Source organism: Phoca vitulina, unplaced genomic scaffold, assembly GCF_004348235.1.
Source record: "Phoca vitulina isolate PV1807 unplaced genomic scaffold, GSC_HSeal_1.0 scaffold5, whole genome shotgun sequence".
NCBI classification, from domain to species: domain Eukaryota; kingdom Metazoa; phylum Chordata; class Mammalia; order Carnivora; family Phocidae; genus Phoca; species Phoca vitulina.
In genome coordinates, this window is record NW_022589708.1 from 44,533,502 (window position 1) to 44,555,454 (window position 21,953).

The 21,953-nt window shown below is 35.6% G+C and overlaps 1 protein-coding gene across 3 annotated transcripts in view; it reads right to left on the minus strand.

Annotated features, from left to right (window-relative positions):
* Nucleotides 1-21,953, minus strand: part of TDRD3 (tudor domain containing 3) — a 156,061-nt gene that overhangs the window by 114,879 nt on the left and 19,229 nt on the right. The window contains exon 1 of one of the 3 annotated variants that reach the window (XM_032402895.1): nucleotides 14,462-14,480. The exons of the other annotated variants lie outside the window; for them this stretch is intronic. The gene's annotated coding sequence lies outside the window, so the exon portion shown is untranslated. Of the gene's footprint in view, nucleotides 1-14,461; nucleotides 14,481-21,953 lie in introns of those variants that run through there. 3 annotated transcript variants of the gene reach the window in all.

The window sequence follows — 21,953 nt, forward strand, 5'->3', positions numbered from 1 at the left end:
ACTATTCCTGAATAAATTCCTTCTGTGAACTTGATTGTTTTTTTAAATCTATAAATAACAAAATACAAACTATAGAGAAGTACAATAAAAAGCTCAAAGTGGCCCTTCCCCAATTCTCCTTCTAAAAAATAAACACTATTAACAATCTTAGACCTTCTATATCCTTGTAATACACACACACATAAATTGGAGTGGGATTTAGAAGAAAATATTTGTTTGCTTATAAAAACAGAATCATTTTACATAAAAGTTTTTGCAGTAAATCTTTTCATTTAAGAATATATCACAGCCAATTTTCATTTCAAGCACATGGATTTCCCCATCTCATCCTTTTCAATAGATGCAAAATATTCCCTTCCACATAGGGGCTATACCAAAATTTTTTTAACTGTTCAGGTTGTTTCTAAATTTATATTAACAATACTTCCTTGAGTATATTTGTAGATACACAATAGAGGACAAATATTAATGTTTTTATAAGAGATATTTCTAAAAGTGGTGCTGCTGTGTAATATTATATGTGTTAGAACAGAGAAAAGGAACTTTAAACTTAGAAAATATGAAATATTTTGTGCTTTTGGAAACACTTAAATGTTTTAATAAAAATGACTGTTTATAAATAACTTCTAATTTTAAGAAATCTTACTTGATGAACAAATATCCCAAAGAGTTTTACTTAATTGTAAAAGCACTCTCAATGACTGAATAAGAATTTAGGTAAATGACAAGATCCCTCCCTACCCTCTCTCAGAGTCTTGTGTGTTAAAGTTTACATACTTGACTCCTGGGATTCCCATACTTATTAGGGTGTGTGTGTGTGTGTATGTGTGTTGTTAACACCATTTAAAAGACAGGAATCAACATGTTCTTTAAAGTGCCACTTCTGGGTATGATGGAGTAAGACCCTACTGGATATATGATGACACCCTCTGTCCCCTGCAGAAAATACCCCAAAATCTGGAAAAAATACAAAAATCAACTCCAGCTACTGCAAAGTGAGCAGAAAATACTGATGGGGAACATGTGCTCATTTGAATGTGGAAGACCAGGAGCCACAAGTTACTTATGGTCTCTGGTGCTTTAAATCTAGGACAGAGTGCAGTCCAAATGGCAGACCAGCCGCAGATGTGCACAAGGACATACTGACAATCTTTATGCTCTGGGGAACAGAAAAAGGAAATAAAGAAACCAGGAGCACCGAAGAATGGAGGGGAATCCAGTAAGGGAAAGACCTAAAGAGGGGATCTACAGACTCTGTCTACCCACCTCTCTGATGACCTCAGAATGACCCACGTGCAGAACATTTACAGCAATCCAGCTAAAGACAAAAGATTTGAACAGAGAATGGAATTGCTGCACAAATTAAGACTCTGCAGTTCATGCCAGCGAGAAAAGGTGCCATCTACAACTTAGGAAACAATATCATCAGTGAAAAGCGACAGAACAAAAATCTCCACCACTTAACAATGCATAATACCAAGAATACAATCCAAAATTACCCAACAGACAAAGAACCGAAAAATGAAACACATTCTCTAGAAAAAAGAAAACCAATCAAATTTGATCCAAGATGAACCAGATGTTAGAACTAAAAGACAAGAATATTAAAATAAATGTTGTAACTATTCTCAATTAAGAAAAATGCCTTCAATACATTAAATCTCAGCAGAGAGATGCTGTTTCAGCCTAGAGACAGAAACAATTAAAAAAATCAAGTGAAAGTTCTAGAATGGAAAACTATTTCTGAACTAAAATGAAGTTAACAGCAGGATGAACCCAGTGGAAAGAGTAAGTGAATTATAAGACAGATGTTGCAACAATTCTGTATTTTACATAAAGTAGTACATTATTAACAATAAATGCATTATGAAAAGTTAAGGATATTATATAATACAATCCTTAGGAAAACCACCATAAAAATAATGCAAAAGAGAAACGATAGCATATGTCTACACAAAAATGTATACATGAATGTTCAAAGCATCATTATTTATAATTGCAATAACTATAAGCAACCCAAAAGTCCATCAACTGGTTAATGGACTTTCTTAAAATTGTAACATATTTATACCACAATAAAAAGAAACAAAATAAAAATACACACAGTAGTGTAAGTGAATCTCAAAAGCATGATCCCAAGTGAAAGAAGGCGACATACAAAAGACTACACACAGTGTGTGATTCCATTTAGATAAAATTTTAGAAAAACCAAAACTATCTGACAGAAAGTGGATCAGAGTTTGCCTGGGGTTGGGGTGAGGAAGGACATCAAATACAAAGGAGCTAGAAGGTAAGAAATCCATTTACACAACTAAATATGTTACCAAATCCATCAAACTGTACTTTTAAAATTGGTGAATTTAATTGTATGTAAAAAATACCTTAGTAAACATAAAAAAGGAGAGAAATTGAAGAGAGGAATCAGAATTTCAGAGACGTTTGCTAATTTACTAATGATACATAGAAAGTGGCAACAATGGACAAAACAAAAGCCTTTGAATCCTTAGTCCAGAGCTGCCTTACAGCTTTTTTTTTTTTTTAAAAATGATGATGAACACATTCAAAATATAAAACTTAATCAACAAGATATGAGGCTAAAATTAAATACAATTAGAAAGAAGTCAATGATCTATGTTAAATTAATAATGTAACCACACTAAAATAAAAACTAATCCAGTAAACATTAAATTAAACATTTAAATTAAACATTAAAAACTCTAAACAAATCTTGAACTCTAGTAGGTTTCTTTTTCCACAGTGGTATAGACGTAGCAACTCTGAAAGTACTTTGAGCAAATGAGTAAATATACTGATGATGTTAGGGATCAGGGTTCTCACTGTTGGAGAAAGGAGATACAAATATAGATGGTAGAAGGCTAGAAATAAACATCTGGTGTTGGACTAGAAATAGTAGTTTCAGGATAAACTCATGATTTTATATTTATATATCAACTTATTCATTCTCATGTGTGTGGACTGTCCAGAAACAGCACTGCCTCGTGTAATAGTTGTATCTTCATTAATCTCATCTTGAAAGAAGCCTTGATATGACTTTCAATTTTAAAAGTGCAGTAACACATTTTTAAAATAATATCTGGCATATAAAACTCAACTGTTAGAGATTACTAAACTCTGAACATTTCTAAGCATAAAGCCATCACCATTTTCCAATAAAAACATTTTCCCACATTAAAGATGTACATGTCAACAAAGATGATATTTAATCAAATAATAGTCACAAATAAATATAGGCATTTCTATGAAACATATGTTAATAATAAACCTAAAATGAATAAAAGTCAGACTGGCAAGAGGTCAGGTTATTTGGGGGAGTATTATTTTAAAAACATGCCTATACAAAAACTGTATGTTGACAAAACAGTATTTTGTGAATCTATTTTTTTAACTTCCATAATTTAGTAAATATGAAACCCATATTTTGGCAGTACATTCATCCTGCAGGTAATGTTAAATAAAGACTCAGACCTTGTTATTTTATCTGTCAAAAAATCTGAAACTTCACTGCCAATGGATATAGACACAAATACAGTTTCTAGTGTGTGTAACAGCACTCATATATCAATTAGGTTACAAGAATTTGGCCTTTTATAGGACCAAAAACATTAACAGAGATTTTTTTTTTTTTTAAGTTTCCTTAAAGCTAATTCAGTCTCATGAATTATTTTTTCCTTCCCTCAGCAAAATTTTTATTTGGGACTTATTTGGCACTACAAGTAATACAAAGTTAAAAGTTCAGACCCATCTTCAAGAAGTCTATGGTCCAGTGAACTGGCAGACATGAAAGCGAAAAGCTATATGAAAAGAAACAAAAATATTCTAATGTACCCTGTATGAATAAGATGCATGGGCAGTTAAGTCTGCATGGAAAGATCAGGGCAGGTTCTGAGGAGGAAGAGGTATCATGGGCTGAGATTAGAAACAACACAACCGTCACTCATTTCTTGAATGATAAACGTTGCATGAGTGCAAAAAGCTCAGGGTTGTGAAATAGGCAAATTGTGTAGTCAAAGTATTTTCTATAGCCAAACTGTAGCATCAGTAATACATTCCACAACTGCAATGTTAAACTGGTAGATAGCATCATGAAGTTTTGATAAGTGAAAAGGGTATTGTTTTTTAATTTTATACCTTTCTCAATTAGCACTTTTCTTATTTTACAAATATGAAATTTCTTACATCATCTGCCTTAATAAAAGATTTCATTTAGGCATGTTAATTATTCTACAAAATCCAGTAGGTCACCATTTGCCAAAACAACCAATCTCAGGATCAGTCTGGCTATTTACCATATTACCCTTTAAGCAAGTCACAAGACAAGCTAACATAACATATTAAATGCTCTGAAGAGTCCTGTAATCAACAACCTGTTTTCTATTTTTTTTTTTAAGATTTTATTTATTTATTTATTTGACAGAGAGAGAGACAGCGAGAGGGGGAACACAAGCAGGGAGAGTGGGAGAGGGAGAAGCAGGCTTCCTGCCGAGCAGGGAGCCTGATGTGGGGCTCGATCCCAGCACCCTGGGATCATGACCTAAGCCGAAGGCAGACACTTAACCGATTGAGCCACCCAGGCGCCCCTCTTTTCTATTTTTTATTTTATTTATTTATTTGACAGAGAGAGAGAGAGCGAGGGAGAGAGCACAAGAAGGGGGAGCGGCAGGCAGAGAGAGAGGGAGAAGCAGGCTCCCCACTGAGCAGGGATCCCGACCCAGGGTTCGATCCCAGAATCCCAGGATCATGACCTGAGCTGAAAGCAGATGCTTAACTGACTGAGCCACCCAGGTGCCCCATTTCTATTTTTTTTTTTTTTAATACAGAGTTAATTAGACAAGGGAACCTAACTGTCATTTAACATCCTCAGAACATATTTTATATTAACATATTAGTATGAGGATTTAACACTATTTGTAAGTAACCCTAAAAGTCTCAACATAATAATGTGTAATTTTGCTAAATCACAAATTTGAAGCCCATCTGCTGACTGGCTGCTTAATAGGAATGAGTCACAGAAGAATTCTGCCAACTACCAGATATCCACATCTCAGGGCAGCTCTTCAGTACTCTACAGTAGTATTCACAAGGAATCAGGCCATATCTTTCACCAATATGAGGTAAACTGTAATCCTTGTACACATGAAGAATATACTGTTGAGCACCATGGCTATTTCCTTACATTGTAAAATGAAAATATTAAGTAACATGGTATATAAATTAGGCCTCATGCATAATTAAATTCAGGATGCCTTTCATTAATATATGACAACAGCAGCAAACACTGTTTACTATGTGCTAGACATTGTTCTAAGGGGTTTGTTTATATTAACTTATTTAATCCTCACAACAACTCTATGAGGTATGTACTGGTATTACACACTTTATAGATGAGGAACCTCAAACATGAAGAGCTTAATTAAACTCGCTCACGGACACACAGTTTACAAAGACAGAGCTAGCATGCTAACCCCAGGAGTCTGGTCCCAGTCTATGCCCTGAGTAACTACACTTAAACCCAGAGTAAAAAAATGCTCAAAGTCCACAATCTGGCTTCAGCACTAACTCACAGTGTGACCTGTGCTGTGCCTCAGGTTAGTCATATATAAAATAAGAGAACTGGAAGAGATAATCTTTAATGTTCCATCTGGGTCTGAGTCATTAAAGACTTCTAAAGTCATAATAGGCCTTTTCCAGCTTCCAACAACTATAGGTCCACCTTTCCAGGCTTGCTGATCCTTTTCCTTTGTTTCTTCAACCATTTCCCTGAAAGCACCTCATCATGCCACCATCAAACTTGAATTTTAATAGTGAGGATAACATTGTGAGAAGCTTTGCTTTTGCAAAAAAAGTTCTTTCCTCAGACCTCTTCCTTTTCTTTAACTATCATGTGGATAAACTAGGAATGTGTTGGCTGTGTACAACAGAAATCCAGATTGGGAGGGAAGCAATATTGGAGGTGGAGACATTGATTAGGAAGCTACTACATCAATCCAAATCAGAGATGAAGATGGTCTAGAATAGGGCAGTGACGAGGGTATAGATAAGCAGCAAGAGGCAAGAGGCATTGAGAGATCAAATTCTGGTGCCTCAGGGGAAATGAGGGAGAGTGAGGATGGATGGTGAGAGTTAATAGAAGCAGTTTTTGGGGAAAGATGATGAGTTCAGTTTGGGGTAGGTCTGATTTGACGTGTCTGCAAGACGGCCAAGTGGACATGCCCTGCAGGCAGCAGACATTCAAAAGAGATGTCTGAGCTGGAGATAAACAGAGGAATAAGAGGAAGGGGTTAATGGTACAGGAGAAAAATGGCTGACATTCTCTTACCTGCCGCCCCCCCCCCATACTCAATGGCATACACTCAAAGTCTGGCAACCAGGTGTTTGCAACATAAAATAAACACAAAAACAAGAAAAGAAAGAAAGAGAGAAAAGAAGAGAAGAGAAAAGGAACACATACATGCAGGGTTTTTCTTTAAGAAGCCAAATGGTTTCTTTGGGAAGAACCAAGATGGCAAGTAAGGACACTGGGTACCACAAAACAAACAAGCTCACCCCACTGTAGCATTTACAGCTCCTAAAGTGAGTTATTAAGTAATCCACTTGGTCACTCCAGAGCAAAGCCTTTTAGTCTAAGAGTCCCTCCCAGGTATACAGAGTTTTTCTCCTGGCTCATTTTAATCTGTGAACTAATAACCAAATACAGGGAAAACTGGGAAAAGCCTATAACATGAAACAGAGACCAAGAACAACAAACAGAAAAAAAAAAAAATGGCACTAGAGGAAACAGAAATAATTCCGAAGGGGAAAGGACCTCTGATTACTTCCCTCAGAGTCAAAAGATCAAAGAAAAACAGAGCGCCATGAAAAATATTAAAGCATCCATTAAAGAAGAGTCCATAAAAGAAGAACAGGGTATTATGAAAAGATATTAAAGAAAAAGGGGGTCCCCAGAAATTAAAAATATTTACCCAAATTAAAAACCCAATACTAAGTTTGGAAAAAGTCAAGGAAATCTCTCAGGAAGTAAAACAAAAAAATACAACAAGATGAGAGAAAAAAGTAAAAGAACTACTGAATTGTTCACTTTGAAATGGTTAATTTTATGTTATGTAAACCTTATCTCAATAAATTATTATTTTTTAAAGATTTTATTTATTTATTTAATTGACACAGAGAGAGAGAGAGAGACAGCGTGAGAGGGAACACAAGCAGGGGAGTGGGAGAGGGAGAAGCAGGCTTCTGGCCGAGCAGGGAGCCTGATGCGGGGCTTGATCCCAGGACTCTGGGGATCATGACCTGAGCTGAAGGCAGTCGTTTAACCAACTGAGACACCCAGGCGCCCCCAATAAATTACTTTTTTAAAAGAAGGAATAACTAGCTAATATAACTTAAAATCAAAGGTTAACTCTTTCAAGTGTCAGGCATGAATGTTTCCTGGGGCTGTAGATTATCATTTTGAAAAGTTGATAGTTTCAAAGAAAGAATAGGATAAAACTATAGGTCCAGGATGCAGAGCACTCAAAGGAAGGAACACAAAATGGAAAAATTTATCAAGAGAACTTGTTTTAAAATCATAATTTTAAAAGTTAAAAATTTTAAATTTATTTCCTACAACCCCAGCAATTCCAACTCTAGGTAAGCAATTTTGATAAAAACCTGAAACACAAATACAAAGAGATGCATATAAGGATGCTTCACAACACTGTTTATAATAAGTATGGAAATTAGAAATGATCTAAATTGTCAATCTGTATGGGAATGAATATATAAAATGTGATATGCAGTATATTCACACAGTACTACATAGCAGTTAAAAATAAACTATACTGATTCACTTATGAAACACATATTGAGTGCTAGCTATATGTCAGATACTGATCTAGGTGCTGGTGATTCCACAATGAGCAAGACAAAGTCCTTGCCTCCAGGGAGCTTACAAATAGATCTACATATACCAGCACAGAGAGAGGATAGAAAGAGTAAGCTGTGAAATATTAACTATATAAACTATTAAATTATTCACTAAGCAATCCTACATATTATTTATGTACACATACAGGTAAATGTATTCTTTAAGATCTTAGAGAATACATGCAAAAATCATAGTAGGGTTGCCTCTGAAAAAGGAAAGAAGGAGAGAGGACTGAAGATGTGGATCAAAGGGAACTTCTATCTGAAATTTGTTTTTTATTAGAAAAAAAGACAATTTACCAATTGATAATAGCCGATTCTGGTTATATCCAACACTAGTACTTATTTTATAAACCTCTGTGCTTTATTTACTGCCAAAAAGTAAGAGAACCTAAAGAAATAATCTAGAGGATCCTACATCCAGTTAATAAAGGTTCTAAAAAGAGAATAGAGGAAAGTAGCAAGGAAAAAATACAAGAGAATTTCCCAAAGCTAAAGATATAAATAATGACACTGAAAGAACTCAGTAAAAAAGAAAAGTTCCCAATACAATAAATGGAGGGAAAAATACCCAGATACTTAATTGTGAATTTTCAGGATACCAGAGATATAAAAAGAGGACTCTAAAAATATACAAATAAGAAGAAGGAAAAAGGAAGAATAAGAATGAAGCTAGCATCAGACTTTTTTGACTTAATACCCTCAAAATTATGAAAAAAAAAAAGCTTTCCACTTATAATTCTACAACTATCCAAAATATCACTCAGGTGTGAGGGCAAAATAAATATAGTTTCAGACATGGAACGTCTAAGAAAATTTACTTTTATCCCTCCATTCACAGGAAATTAATCTACACAAGAATGTGAACTAACATGGAAATGGAATAAACCAAAAAAGAAAATGGAATGAAGAAATGAATCCAACACAAGAAAATGATAAATTGAAATCTCAGAAGAGGGGCGCCTGGGTGGCTCAGTCGTTAAACGTCTGCCTTCGGCTCAGGTCATGGTCCCAGGGTCCTGGGATCGAGCCCCGCATCGGGGTCTCTGCTCCGCGGGAAGCCTGCTTCTCCCTCTCCCACTCCCCCTGCTTGTGTTCCCCCCTCTCGCTGTGTCTCTCTCTGTCAAATAAATAAAATCCTTAAAAAAAAAAAAAAAAATGAAATCTCAGAAGAGAGATGCACAGCAGAACTAAAAAAAAAAAAAAAAAATCACTTCAGATTAGAAAAAGAAGGGAGCTGCCCAGTGGGGAAAAAAACAAAGGGAAGAAAGCATTCCACACATGTGATATTTTTTTTTCTCAATCTTACACACTAACATTTTAGGTTGGGTGATTCGTTACTTTAGGGGACTGCTTTGCGCAGTGCAGGATGTTCAACAGCGCTCCTAGGCTCTACACACTAGATGCCAGTGGCTCTCCCCAAGTTGTGACAAACAAAAATGTCTCCAGACATTACCAAATATCCTGGGGACAGGGAAGGGTATTGGGAAAATGCCATTAATTGAGAACCACTACCTTAAAAGAACTGAAAAATAAATAAAAGCAAGCAATGTTAAAAAAAAAAAAAAAAGGGCAATTAGAAATTCCAGAAAATACTAGAAGCTGTATAAGAAAGAAAATAAAATCAGAGCTATTTACATGATTTTCTATACAGAAAATTTACAGTCATCATAATAGAAACACTGTAAATTTAAATGTGGCTACAGTGTCAGCCAGTATAAGAGATATGGAGGACTTCATTATAGTTACAGGACAAAATGTACATATCATCTATCTTGACATTGAGAAAATAAAGTAAGAAGTGGGGCAAGTAATGGGCTTCTAAAAATAATAATATATCTATTAGGGAGGGCAGATAAGTAGTTGGACATGCTAAATATTCATTTATCCCATAAATCAACAGATAATAAAATTAAAACTTAAAAAGTCAAGGCAGCTTGATAAAGGCATATTATTTTGAAAGAGGAAAATAACCATTAGAAACATTTAAGAGTTAAAGTAGGATGGGGAGGGGGAGAGAGATGGATGAGCAGGGACTACTGTTTTGTTTTGTTTTGTTTTTTTCTAAGATTTTATTTATTCATATGAGAGAGAGAGAGAGAGGGCACAAGTGGGGGGAGGGGCAGAGGAAGAGAGACAAGCAGACTCCCTGCTAAGTGAGGAGCCTGACATGGGGCTCGATTCCAGGACCCCGAGATCATGACCTGAGCCAAAGTCAGACATTTAAACCAAATGAGCCACCTAGGCATCCCAGGAACTACTGTTTTCATTTTAAGTTCTTCAGTATCTTCTTTGCTTTTTTTTTTTTTTAGCTATAACCATATAGTACTTTGATAGAAATTTTAAGCAATTTTTAAAAAATCAATTAGTATCTTTTATAAGAAATAATTCTTTACATAAATAAAAACAGAACTGTATCATCAGCCATTCATTTATTGAAATTTCACTGTAATCTAATTTTATAATTGCTATAATACAGCCACTGATTCAATTTATTCAATATTTATTTAATTTATTTAATAAAAACCTACTATAAATTTTGAATTAGTTGAGTAATAATAAGTTAAATAAAAGCCAGGCTTGACCATATGAGCAATGGAGAGATATTCTTGAACTGGGCAGTATCCTGATTAAAAGTTCTGCCTTGGGGCGCCTGGGTGGCTCAACCGGTTAAAGCATCTGACTTCAGCTCAGGTCATGATCCTAGGGTCCTGGGATCAAGCCCCCAAGTCAGGCTGCTTGCTCAGTAGGGAGCCAGCTTCTCGCTCTTGCTCTCCCTCTCCCTCTGCCTGCCACTTCCCCTGCTTATGCTCTCTCTGTCAAAAAAAAAAAAAAGTTCTGCCTTAGGTAGATTAGTCTGAAGTGTACAAAAAATTTGTTTTAAAGATTTTATTTATTTATTTAAGAGAGACAGAGATAATGACAGAGATAGCAAGAGAGAGCATGTGAGAGCATGAGCGGCAAGGAGAGGGAGAAGCAGGCTCCCCGCTGAGCAAGGAGCCCGATGTGGGACTCGATCCCAGGACCCTGAGATCATGACCTGAGCCAAAGGCAGATGCTTAACGGACTGAGCCACCCAGGTGCCCCTAAAAAGTGCAAATAAATTCTATCACACAAGTTTAAGTGCAAAGTAATAAGAAAGTGTGTATAGAATATGATGGTAATTGCCAGAACAGGCAGAAGGAAAGCTGAGGTGAAGATAAAGATGATGATGATGATAATGTTGATAACAATTATGATGGCAAATACTGTGCCTTTAAATGCCAGATATCATGCTAATTATTTGATATATAATATGTCATTTGTCATAATAACTCCCCATATTATTTTATCTCCATTTCATAAATAAGAAAATTCAGATTAACCTACCTGAAGTTACACAGCTAGTAGACAGTGGAATGATATTTAAGAAAAATGGCAAACTTAGTAAAAAGTGGCCAGAGGAAGTACTAACCACTATTCTATTAACCTGCCTTAGGAACAATCTAAGTCTTGATTTATGATTCAGTAACTATACCCTACTTCATACCATAAAGGATTTGAAACAGAAGGAAATAAAACAGAGAGGTAAGTGAAAGCAGAAGGAAACCGGAAGGAAATTTTGGCATTTATGGCAGACACAAGAAAAAAAATTACAGAGTTCTTCAATGTTTTTCAAGAGACTCTAGTTATCTAAGGCTGCTTATAACTGGGTCAACATTTCCTAAGGAAAAGAAAAAGGCAGAAAAAAGGCTTACTGGGCCTGTACTTTGTTAAAATAAAATAGTTTATTTTGTATTTAATAAAATGTAGTTTTTAATGGCAAATATGTACTCACTGAGAGATCCTCTTCTACTTTAATCCCATGCATTTAGCATTTTACCAGTTAGAAAAGCTTAGTACCTTCTGGCAACCTAAAAATGTTTCTGCTCTCTTCCACTCTCCAGTCATTTATAAAAATATCAAACAAACAAAACTTGTGCTGGCACCTATTCCTGGAAGACTGCACTTTACATTTTTATCTTTCTCTGATTAAACAAGTAGCCATTCATTGCTGACTATTTGTTACATATCTGAAATGGTTAGCTTTTCATTTTTATAATTAAAATAAACTAAAATTATTTGTGTTGGAATCCCATATCTCAAAAATTAATATCAAAGTCCAACCTTTATGCTGCATAAAATAACTCAAAGAAAAACATTATTCATGACTACTAATCTATGTTTTAATTCAATAAGCCACTACATACACAGTATTATCAACAGTTTTAGTTAATGTCAATGTAACACGTATTAAATCCATTTATATATATAATCCCATTTATGTTACAGGAGAGACAAATACAAATAATTAGCACCCCAGAGAAATAATCTTTCTAAACATTTTAAAATTCAAATTAACATCTGAAAAAATAAGATAGCCAGAGCAGACTAAAAATTACAAAGTGGAAATCTAAAGAATAAAAACATTGCACTAAAGACAAATGGAAGTGCAATAGCTTCAAATAACCAGGAATTACCCTCAACCTCATTATGGCCAGCTAGAACACAGCCATATTTTCCCATGGGTAAAATAAAGGGGTTGGACCACGTAGTCTCCAACTTAGCATCTCCATGTCACAATTATCAACGTACATTCAAAAGAACCTTTCTTTGCTTAGTGATATTCTAGGGCAATGAGTTACCTTTTGTTATTTCAAATTAAGAGTAGATACAGTCACCATACCACCTCAAGTATACAAAACTTGTAATATTGGGGCACCTGGGTGGCGAAGTCGGTTAAGCACCAGAATCTTGGTTTCGGCTCAGGTCATGATTTCAGGGTCATGAGATCTAGCCCCGCATCTGGCTCCTCACTCAGCACAGAGTTGGCTTCGGACTTTCTCTCCCTCTCCCTCTGCCCCTCCCTCCCACGTGCATGCTCTCTCTAAATAAATCTTTTTTAATTTATTTTATTTTAATTAAAGATTTTATTTATTTATTTGACAGAAAGAGAGAGAGCACAAGTGGGGGAGCAGCAGATAGAGGGAAAGGGAGAAGCAGGCTCCCCGCTGAGCAGGGAGCCTGCAGGGCTTGATCCCAGGACACTGGGATCAGGACCTGAGCTGAAGGCAGACGCTTAACCGACTGAGCCACCCAGGTGCCCCTAAATAAATCTTTTTAAAAATTAAAAAAAAAAAAAACTTGCAATATTGAAGGAAATTATAAGGACAATTTAAAAATCAAGAGAAGAATGACTCATTGGTTATTAATTCCATGTTTTTCTCACTATGAAGAGAGAAAGTTCTATAAAATTAGAAATATCAAGAAGAGAAACAGTTCCACAAAGCAGCTAGAAACCATTACCCTCAACCGTTCAAAACAAACTGGAAAAACTACAAATTTATTGGTTTTTAAACCCATTAGAGAACTAAGGCCACAAAGAAACTTCTATGAATTAAACTCTAGAAAATGACTAGTCCTTCACAGGAGAGAAGAGATCCACAGTGATTCCATCCCAGGTGAAGTAAGAAGAATTTAACATATTTTGAGTAAGAAGAAATCAGCCAGACTTTTAACAGACTTTACAGCCACATATAGTCTGGCCTCACAGATTGGAATCCCAAGGATTTCCAGCCACAAGCAAGTTTGCAACTACATGCCATCTCACACTGGTCTTCACCAAGTGCTCAGATATTGTCGGCCAAAAGCTGGAGGGGGAGGGGGGGCGGAGCAGAGAGAGAGAGAGAGAGAGAGAGAGAGAGAGGGAGAGACAGAAGTCCATCAGATTTACTCTGGACTTTTAGCTACAGAAAAGTGATTCCAGGGCAGGGAATCTGAGAGGTACCCTCTGAACACATGTAGGCTTTCAACCAAATGACTATGGGCAGGGCAGGAGAGAAGAAAGAACTTCTCATCTCCCCCCACATTCCCCACTTTTGAATCTCCAGGTACTCTAAGTTTTCAACTCTAGGAGTAAGGCAGGGGATGAAAGTAACCATTCCAAGGCACTCCAGGCTTTAACAGAGGAAAGACGCAACAGGGCTGAAAGAGGCATTAAAAGCAGGATATGAATCATGAGTCTGACAAGGTAGATAGCAAAACAGAGAGAAATAGAACTCGCACAGTTTTAAAGCTGGCAGCTTAGCTATGAAGCAAGAGTAGATCCCTGGAATTTGCCAGTGTTTGGATTCCAGGTCCTATTAAAGAGAAAGTTGTGTGACCCTATCCTCACAGCATCTGAACCACTGGTGAACTGCTGCAAACTAAAACTGAAAAAAAAAAAAAAAGGTCACAACAACCACCAAGCTGATTAACTCATCCCTCCTCACTCCTACTACTCCAGATCTAGAAGGGCATGAAAACATATAAAAAGATAAGGTCTACATAATTTCTAAAATTGACCAAACCAAAGATGCAATAGTTCAACAAACCCCACAGTAACTAATTACAAGAAAACCACAGCAAGGTACATCACATTCAAACTGACAGTAAAAAAATAGTAAAAAACATTTTTAATAGCAGTGAGAGAATAAAGACACATTACACACTGAGGAAAAACATAAGAATTTCCACTAACTTTTCTTCAGAAACAATTCATTCCAGAAGAAAATAAAGCCACATCTTAGGGCACCTGGGTGGCTTAGTCGATTAAGTGTCTGACTCTTGATTTCGGCTCAGGTCATGATCTCAGGGTTGTGAGATTGAGTCCTGCAAGTGTCTGACTCTTGATTTCGGCTCAGGTCATGATCTCAGGGTTGTGAGATTGAGTCCTGCATCAGGCTCCAGCAGATCCTCTCTCTCTCTCTCCCCCTCTGCCAGCGAAAAAAAAAATTTTTTTAAAAAGAAAGTAAAGCCACATCTTAAAAAAAAAAAAAAAAGAGGAAGGAGTCAACCTATAAATCTATACCCAGAAAAAATATCTTTCAAAAGGAAAAGGAAATAGAGATTCCTAGATAAAAGTTGAGAGAATTCACCACTAGCAGACACACAATACAAGAAATGCTAACAGAAGTTATTAGTCATAAGCAAAATAATACAAGATGAAACCAAAGGAAAGAATTAAAAGCATCTGAAATGATTAATACATAGGTGAATACAGAATATCTTTTAAACTACCTTTGCGGGGCGCCTGGGTGGCTCAGTTGGTTAAGCATCTGCCTTCAGCTCAGGTCATGATCCCAGAGTCCTGGGATCGAGCCCTGCATCATCGGGCTCCCTGCTCAGTGGGGAGCCTGCTTCTCCCTTTGCCTGCTGCTCCCCCTGCTTGTGCTCTCTCTCTCTCTCTCTCTCACCGTCGCTCTATCTCAAATAAATAAAAATCTCAAAAAAAAAAAAAAAAAAGGAAAGCTACCTTTGCATATACATGCAAATTTCTTTAAGACTATAGATTGTTTAAAGTGAAATAATAAAAATACTATGAAAAATCAGAAGGACAATGGGCAGGCAGGGATAAATAAAATTACACTACTGTAAAATTCTTACATTGTTCATTAAGTATTATTATTTGAAGGTAGACTGTGATAATGTAAAGATTCATACTGTAATCTCTCTAGAAGAGCAAACATTTTTGAAATGATACTAAGAGATATAATGAAAGTCAATTCAGGAGACAAAGCAATATACTAAAAAATACATGCTGCACCAAAAAGAAGGTAGAAAAAGCACAATGAACAACTGGGATAAAGAGAAAACAAATAATAAAGTGGGAGACTAAAATAAGCAACATTAATAATTATATTAAATAATGAATTAACTCCAGACTTTCAACTACTAAAAGCAGGAAGTGGGGCAAAAGAATTGAGAGAAGTCCCCTGAGATGCTCACATTGTTTAGCGACCAGAGGCTTGAGGCTCCCTGGAGAACTAGGAGAAAGCACTAGAAGGCACTCCAGGCCTTCAACACAGGAAGAGGGAGGGGGCAGGGCCAGACTGCCCACTGCAATAGTTGTATCAATTTGCATTCACAACAGCAACTTAGGAAAGTGTCTGTTTCATCACAACCTTGCCAACAGAATGTGACATATATTTTAAAACTTTTGCCACCCTATGGGTGTTCTAGTATATCCCAGTGTCACTTTAATTTGCATGTCTCTCTAAGTGTGAACAATTTTTCATGTTTGAGAACAATTTTTGTCTTTTTGTGTGTGAATTGCCCTTCCCACATTTTTCTTTTACTACATATATGGTTTCAAGTAGACTGTAATCCATTTGGAGTTTATTCTGTGTATGGTATAAAGACATGGATATAATTTTATCATTCTCCAAATGGCTACCAAGTTGTCCAAGTAACGTGCTTTCAAAGGTGAGTCTTCATGGTACTGCTCTGACATGCTGCCTATGCCAGTAATCTGTTTTTCAGCCCCAAATTCACTTGTGTTGCCTGAACTGTGAAAATGAATCTGAGCCCTTTACGTAGGTTTTCTTTGCCAGTGGGCACCATGTTAAGCTTTGTCAGTAGAGGGCACCGGGGCCTGCGAGGTAAAAGGGTTCTGCTTCATGATTCAAATGTGCCCGTAGGACAGGCTCCTACAGTGCAGAGTGGCCAGCAGTACCACCAGCACCATCCCTCAGGTGGTCGCACAGGGGAGAGACTCCAGGAAGATTTATCCCCTGTGAACAGCTAGCTTTTCCTTACATCTTAAAGGTAAATTTCCACAAGTTCCAAAGAAGTGATTTCTGCCAGCGCAGGACCACAGCAACTCCACTCCCATTCACTGTCCTCTTCAATGTGGTCTGAATCTCAACCCTAAGGACAGGGGACGTTCTTCCTCCCAAGTGGGGTTACTAGCTGCTCTTTATATCTGCTATTCCTAGATGCTCTGGAATTCTCTTTACTTCTTACTAGATAAGCCTTCGTTACTCCAGTGTCCTGTTACACTTCATAATTTTTATACTAAATTTTCTCTGTTCAAATTACTGTGTGGGTTTCTCTCCTTACTGGAACCTTTGCCACATACTTAATTTCCATTTGCATGTGAGTCTAATTCAGGACTTTCTGTTCAATTTACTAGTCTGCTTTTCTATTCATGCAACAGTACCACAGTGTCATAATTATAGAGGCTTTATAACTTCATGTTTGATAGGACTATTCCCTCTACTCCTATATAGTTTTTTCTTTTTTAAGGGTTTTCCTGGATATTCTCACATTTTTAATGTAAATTTTAGTATCCACTTGCCTAATTCTATAAAGTAACTTGTTGATATTTTTACTGTGATTTTACTGAATTTATAAACTAACTTAGGGAGAACTGACATCCTTATAATGTTGAGTTGTTCCATCTAAGAACAAGGACGTCTTTCCAATTTTACTTCTGTGTCTTTAGTGAGTGTTTTAAATTTTTCTTCATATAGCTTTTGCACATTTGTTAAATTTATTCCTACATATTTAATCTTCTTTGTTTCTATGGTAAACACGTGCTATCATTTTTTTCCTATTTATAATTGGTGTGTATGAAGGAATTGATTTTCATATGTTAATTTTATATCCTGCTACTTCTCTAAATTATTTTATTATTGGATTTAGTTTTTATCATTGATTCTCTGGGGTTTCCAGGTATATCATCTGCAGATTGAGACAGTTTTATAACTTCTTTACCCTGATTTATCTTGTATAATACACTGGCTAAAATCTCTGGTACAATGTTGAATAGTTAAGAGTAGTGGCCATCCTTGCCTTGTTAATTATTTTGTGTGTTCCCCATTAAGTAAGATAGGGGCTTTAAGACTAAGTTATATATTTTATCAAGTTAAAGAAGTATCCCTTCATTCCTATTTTCTTGAGTGTTTTATTTTATTTTATTTTATTTATTTATTTGACAGACACAGTGAGAGATGGAACAGGAACACAAGCAGGGGGAGTGGGAGAGGGAGAAGCAGGCTTCCTGCTGAGCAGGGAGCCCGATGTGGGGCTCGATCCCAGGACCCTGGAATCATGAGCTGAGCTGAAGGCAGACGCTTAACGACTGAGCCACCCAGGCGCCCCTTCTAGAGTGTTTTTATCATGAGTGGATGCTGAATTTTCTCAAAGGCTTTCAAAATCAGCATCAATGGAGATAATATGATTTTTTTCCTTAGATTTTTTAATATGGTCTATGATACTAATAGGTTTCTTAATAGTTAACCAAACATGTGTATTTCTTTCTTAATATGGTACTGAATTTTGTTTGCTATTGTTTAGAACTTTTATGTCAATATTAATGAGTTGCATTTGTCTATAGTTTTTCTTCTTTGTGCTGTTTATATGGTTTAAGTTTCAGTGTTATACTTCCTTCATAAAAGGAATTAGGAAGTTTTCCGTCTTTTTTCCTGGAATCATTTACAAAATATTTAGGATTATATGTTATGTGAAGGTCTGGTAGAATTCCCCTGCAAAACCACCTGAGCCTGAGTGCTTTTGGGGGTCACTCCTTGATAATTTTCTCTGTTGTTTTTATGGTCTGCTCTAATAGGGCTAACTTTAGTAATTTGTATTTCCCTAGAAAATTACTTATTTCCTAAAGGTTTTCAAAAGTATTTGCAAAGTGGCCTCATGATATTTTTTATTTATTTAGTTTCAATTGTTACTTCCCCTTATTCTTATTTTACATATTTGTCCTTTCTTTTTTCCCTTGAATAAGTTAGGTAATGATTTGCCTGTTTTGTTAACTTTTCAAAAACACCAGTATTGTTCATCAAGTGATGAATGGATATAAACAAAATGTGGTTAGTCCCATAAATGGAACACTATTCAGCCATAAAATGAAGTACTGATACATGCTACAACATGAGCAAACTATAAGAACATTATGCTAAATGAAAGAAACCAAATATCTAATGTCACGTATTGTATGATTCCGTTCAGATGAAATATCCATAGGCAAATCCACCGAGACAGAAAGCAGATTAGAGGTTCCCCGGGGCTTGAAGAAAAAGGAGTGGGGGAACGGCTAATGGGTACAAAAAGCCTTCTTTTTGGGTAATAAAAATGTTGTAGAATTAAATTGTGGTGATGACTGTACAACTTTGTGAATATGCTAAAAGTTGCTGAACTGTACACTTTAAAAAGGTAAATTTTATGATATCAATAAAGCTGCCAGTTTTTAAAAAGCTACTGCATGGCCAGGGAGAAAAACATACCAGGAACCTGGTTTATTTATTAGAGTTACTGTTTTTCTATTCTCCCTCATCAATTTTTGCTTTTATCTTCATTATTTTTCTTCCTTGGGCTTTCTTTTGCCTTGCATTGTTGTTCTTCCTCTAGTTTTTTATTTTTTAAACTAGAAATTTAATTCACTTATTTTTATTTTTTCACTTTTATTGATGACAATGGTTAGTGCAAGGAATTTTTCTGATCATTGCTTTAAATGTATCACACAGATTATGATATGCAGTATCTTCACTGTTGTTATGTTCAACTCCATGATTTTAATTCTATTTCCCTTTTACCAAGGAACTATTTGATCATTTTTTAAATTTCCAGATGGAAGAGAACATTTTACTTATGTTAGTAAATTCTAGTTTTATTGCAATGTAATCAGAATGTTGCTTGTAATACTCCTACATCATGGATGTTACTAAAGCTTTCTTTATAACCTAATACATAATCAATTTTGTCAATGTGCCACAGGCCCTCAATAGAAATGTGTATTCTCTATTATCAAAGTGTAGCATTTAATATGCATCCGTAAGATCAACCTCATTGATTATATTGTTTAGATCTTCTATCTCCTTATTTGTCCACTTGATCTACTTAATAATGAAAGCGGTGTAGTGAAGTCCATTATTTGTATGCTTCTATCTATGTGCCCCTACCTCTCCTGTGGGTTTTGTTTCAGAAAGGTAGTTGCTATATTATTTGATGCATAAATATTCATAAATGTAGTATCTTAATTGTCAAGGATAGGTTTTAGCATTAACCTCTTTGTCACATTTAAAGCTTCTGGACTCGAATTCTACCATATCTGGTATCAAGATCACTATCCCTGTTCTCATATTGTTTCCATTTGTCTGGTCCTTTTGTCCAACTGATACTTTTGACCATCCTTTCACTTTTAGCCATTCTGAATAATTTTATTTTAAAGTACCTCTCTTTGTTAGAGAATTTTGTTATTCTTAGCATGTTTCTTTGTCCATAAGATGTGTATTCTTTGCTAATTTTGTTAAAATTTTTTCACAAAGTTCTGTATTTTTGTTTTAGTAGCACCTTTGTATTTTTACCTTTTTTAATTCCCTTGAGTCCAGTTTCCTCATTTATTTTTTTTTAAGATTTTTATTTATTTATTTGACACAGAGAGAGAGCACACAAGCAGGGAGAGAGGGAGAGGGAGAGGGAGAAGCAGGCTCTTCCCTGAGCAGGGAGCCCAATGCGGGACTCAATCCCAGGACCCTGGGATCAGGACCTGAGCCGAAGGCAGACGCTTAACTGACTGAGCCACCCAGACACCCCCAGTTTCCTCATTTAACTTTTTAACATCTGGCTTATCAGGTGCTTTTGGTATTCTGTAATACCTATTGCCTATTTTCCTCTTTCCTTCTCCCCTCTCCTACTTTCTAGTTTCATCGTTTCTAATGTTGTCACGATATATAACATTTTCACATTAGTTTTCCATCCCCATCTTTCTTTCAGTCTTATACATATATTTACATATGTTTTTAAATGTTCACCATCAAACCTTTTAGTGAAGTTTCCCAAACATCATTTGTTTGGATGAAACTCATCCTCCAGATTTCTCAGAAGGCATGAGAAGTACAAAATTCCTTAAATTATGACATATTAAATGCTATTTTTATATGGCTTAAAATTTAAAAGACACCTTCAAGTGCACATAGAATATTTTCCAGAAAAGATCACATGTTAGGCCAAAAAGCAAGTCTCAATAAACTCAAAAAGACTGAAATAATATTGTTCATCTTTTCAGAACACACTGGTATGAAACTAGAAATCAACCACAAGAAAAAATCTAGAAAGAACACAAATACATGAACGCTAAATACATGCTACTAAACAATGAATGGGTCAACCAAGGAATCAAAGAGGAAATCAAAAAACACATGGAGACAAATGAAAATGAAAACACAATGGTCCTAAACTTTGGGATGCAGCAAAAGCTGTTCTAAGTGGGAAGTTTACAGCAATACAGGCCTACTTCAAGAAGCCAAGAAAAATCTCAAATAAACAACCTAACCTTACACCTAAAGGAGCTAGAAAAAGAAGAAGAAAAAGCCCAAAGCCAGTAAAAGGAAGGAAAAATAAAGATTAGAGTAGAAATAAATGAAATAGAGACTTAATAAACAATAAAACAGAAAAATGAAATGAGAAGCTGGTTCTGTGAAAAGATAAACAAAATTGATAAATCTTTAGCAGACTCATAGAGAGAGGGAGAGAGAAAAAGAGAGAGGATTCAAATACATAAAATCAGAAATGAAAAAGGAGAAACAACCAACAACAAAAAAACATAAAATATTATAAGAAAATAATATGAAAAATTATATGCCAGCAAACTGGACAACCTAGAAGAAATGGATAAATTCTTAGAAATATATAACCTTCCAAAACTGAATCAGGAAGAAATAGAAAATTTGAACAGACGAATTACTAGCAATGAAATTGAATCAGTAATCAAAAAACTCCCAAAAAAAGACCAGATGGCTTCACAGGTGAATTCTCCCAAACATTTAAAGAAGAGTTAATACCTATTCTCAAACTATTCCAAAAAAACAGAAGAGGAAGGAAGGCTATCTATTTTACAATTTATTTATTCTATAAGCCCAACATTACCCTGATACCAAAACCAGATAAAGACACTAAAAGAAGAGAGAGAACTACAGGCCAATATCTCTGACGAATATAAATGCAAAAATCCTCAACAAAATATTAGCAAACTGTATACAACAATACATTGAAAAGATTATTCACCACAATCAAGTGGAATTTATTCCTGGGATGCAAAGGTAGTTCAATATTTGCAAATCAATCTATGTAACACATCACATTACTAAAATGAAGGATAAAAATCATATGATCATCTCAACAGATGCAGAAAAGCATTTGATGGAATTCAGTATCCATTCATGACAAAAACTTTCGAAAGT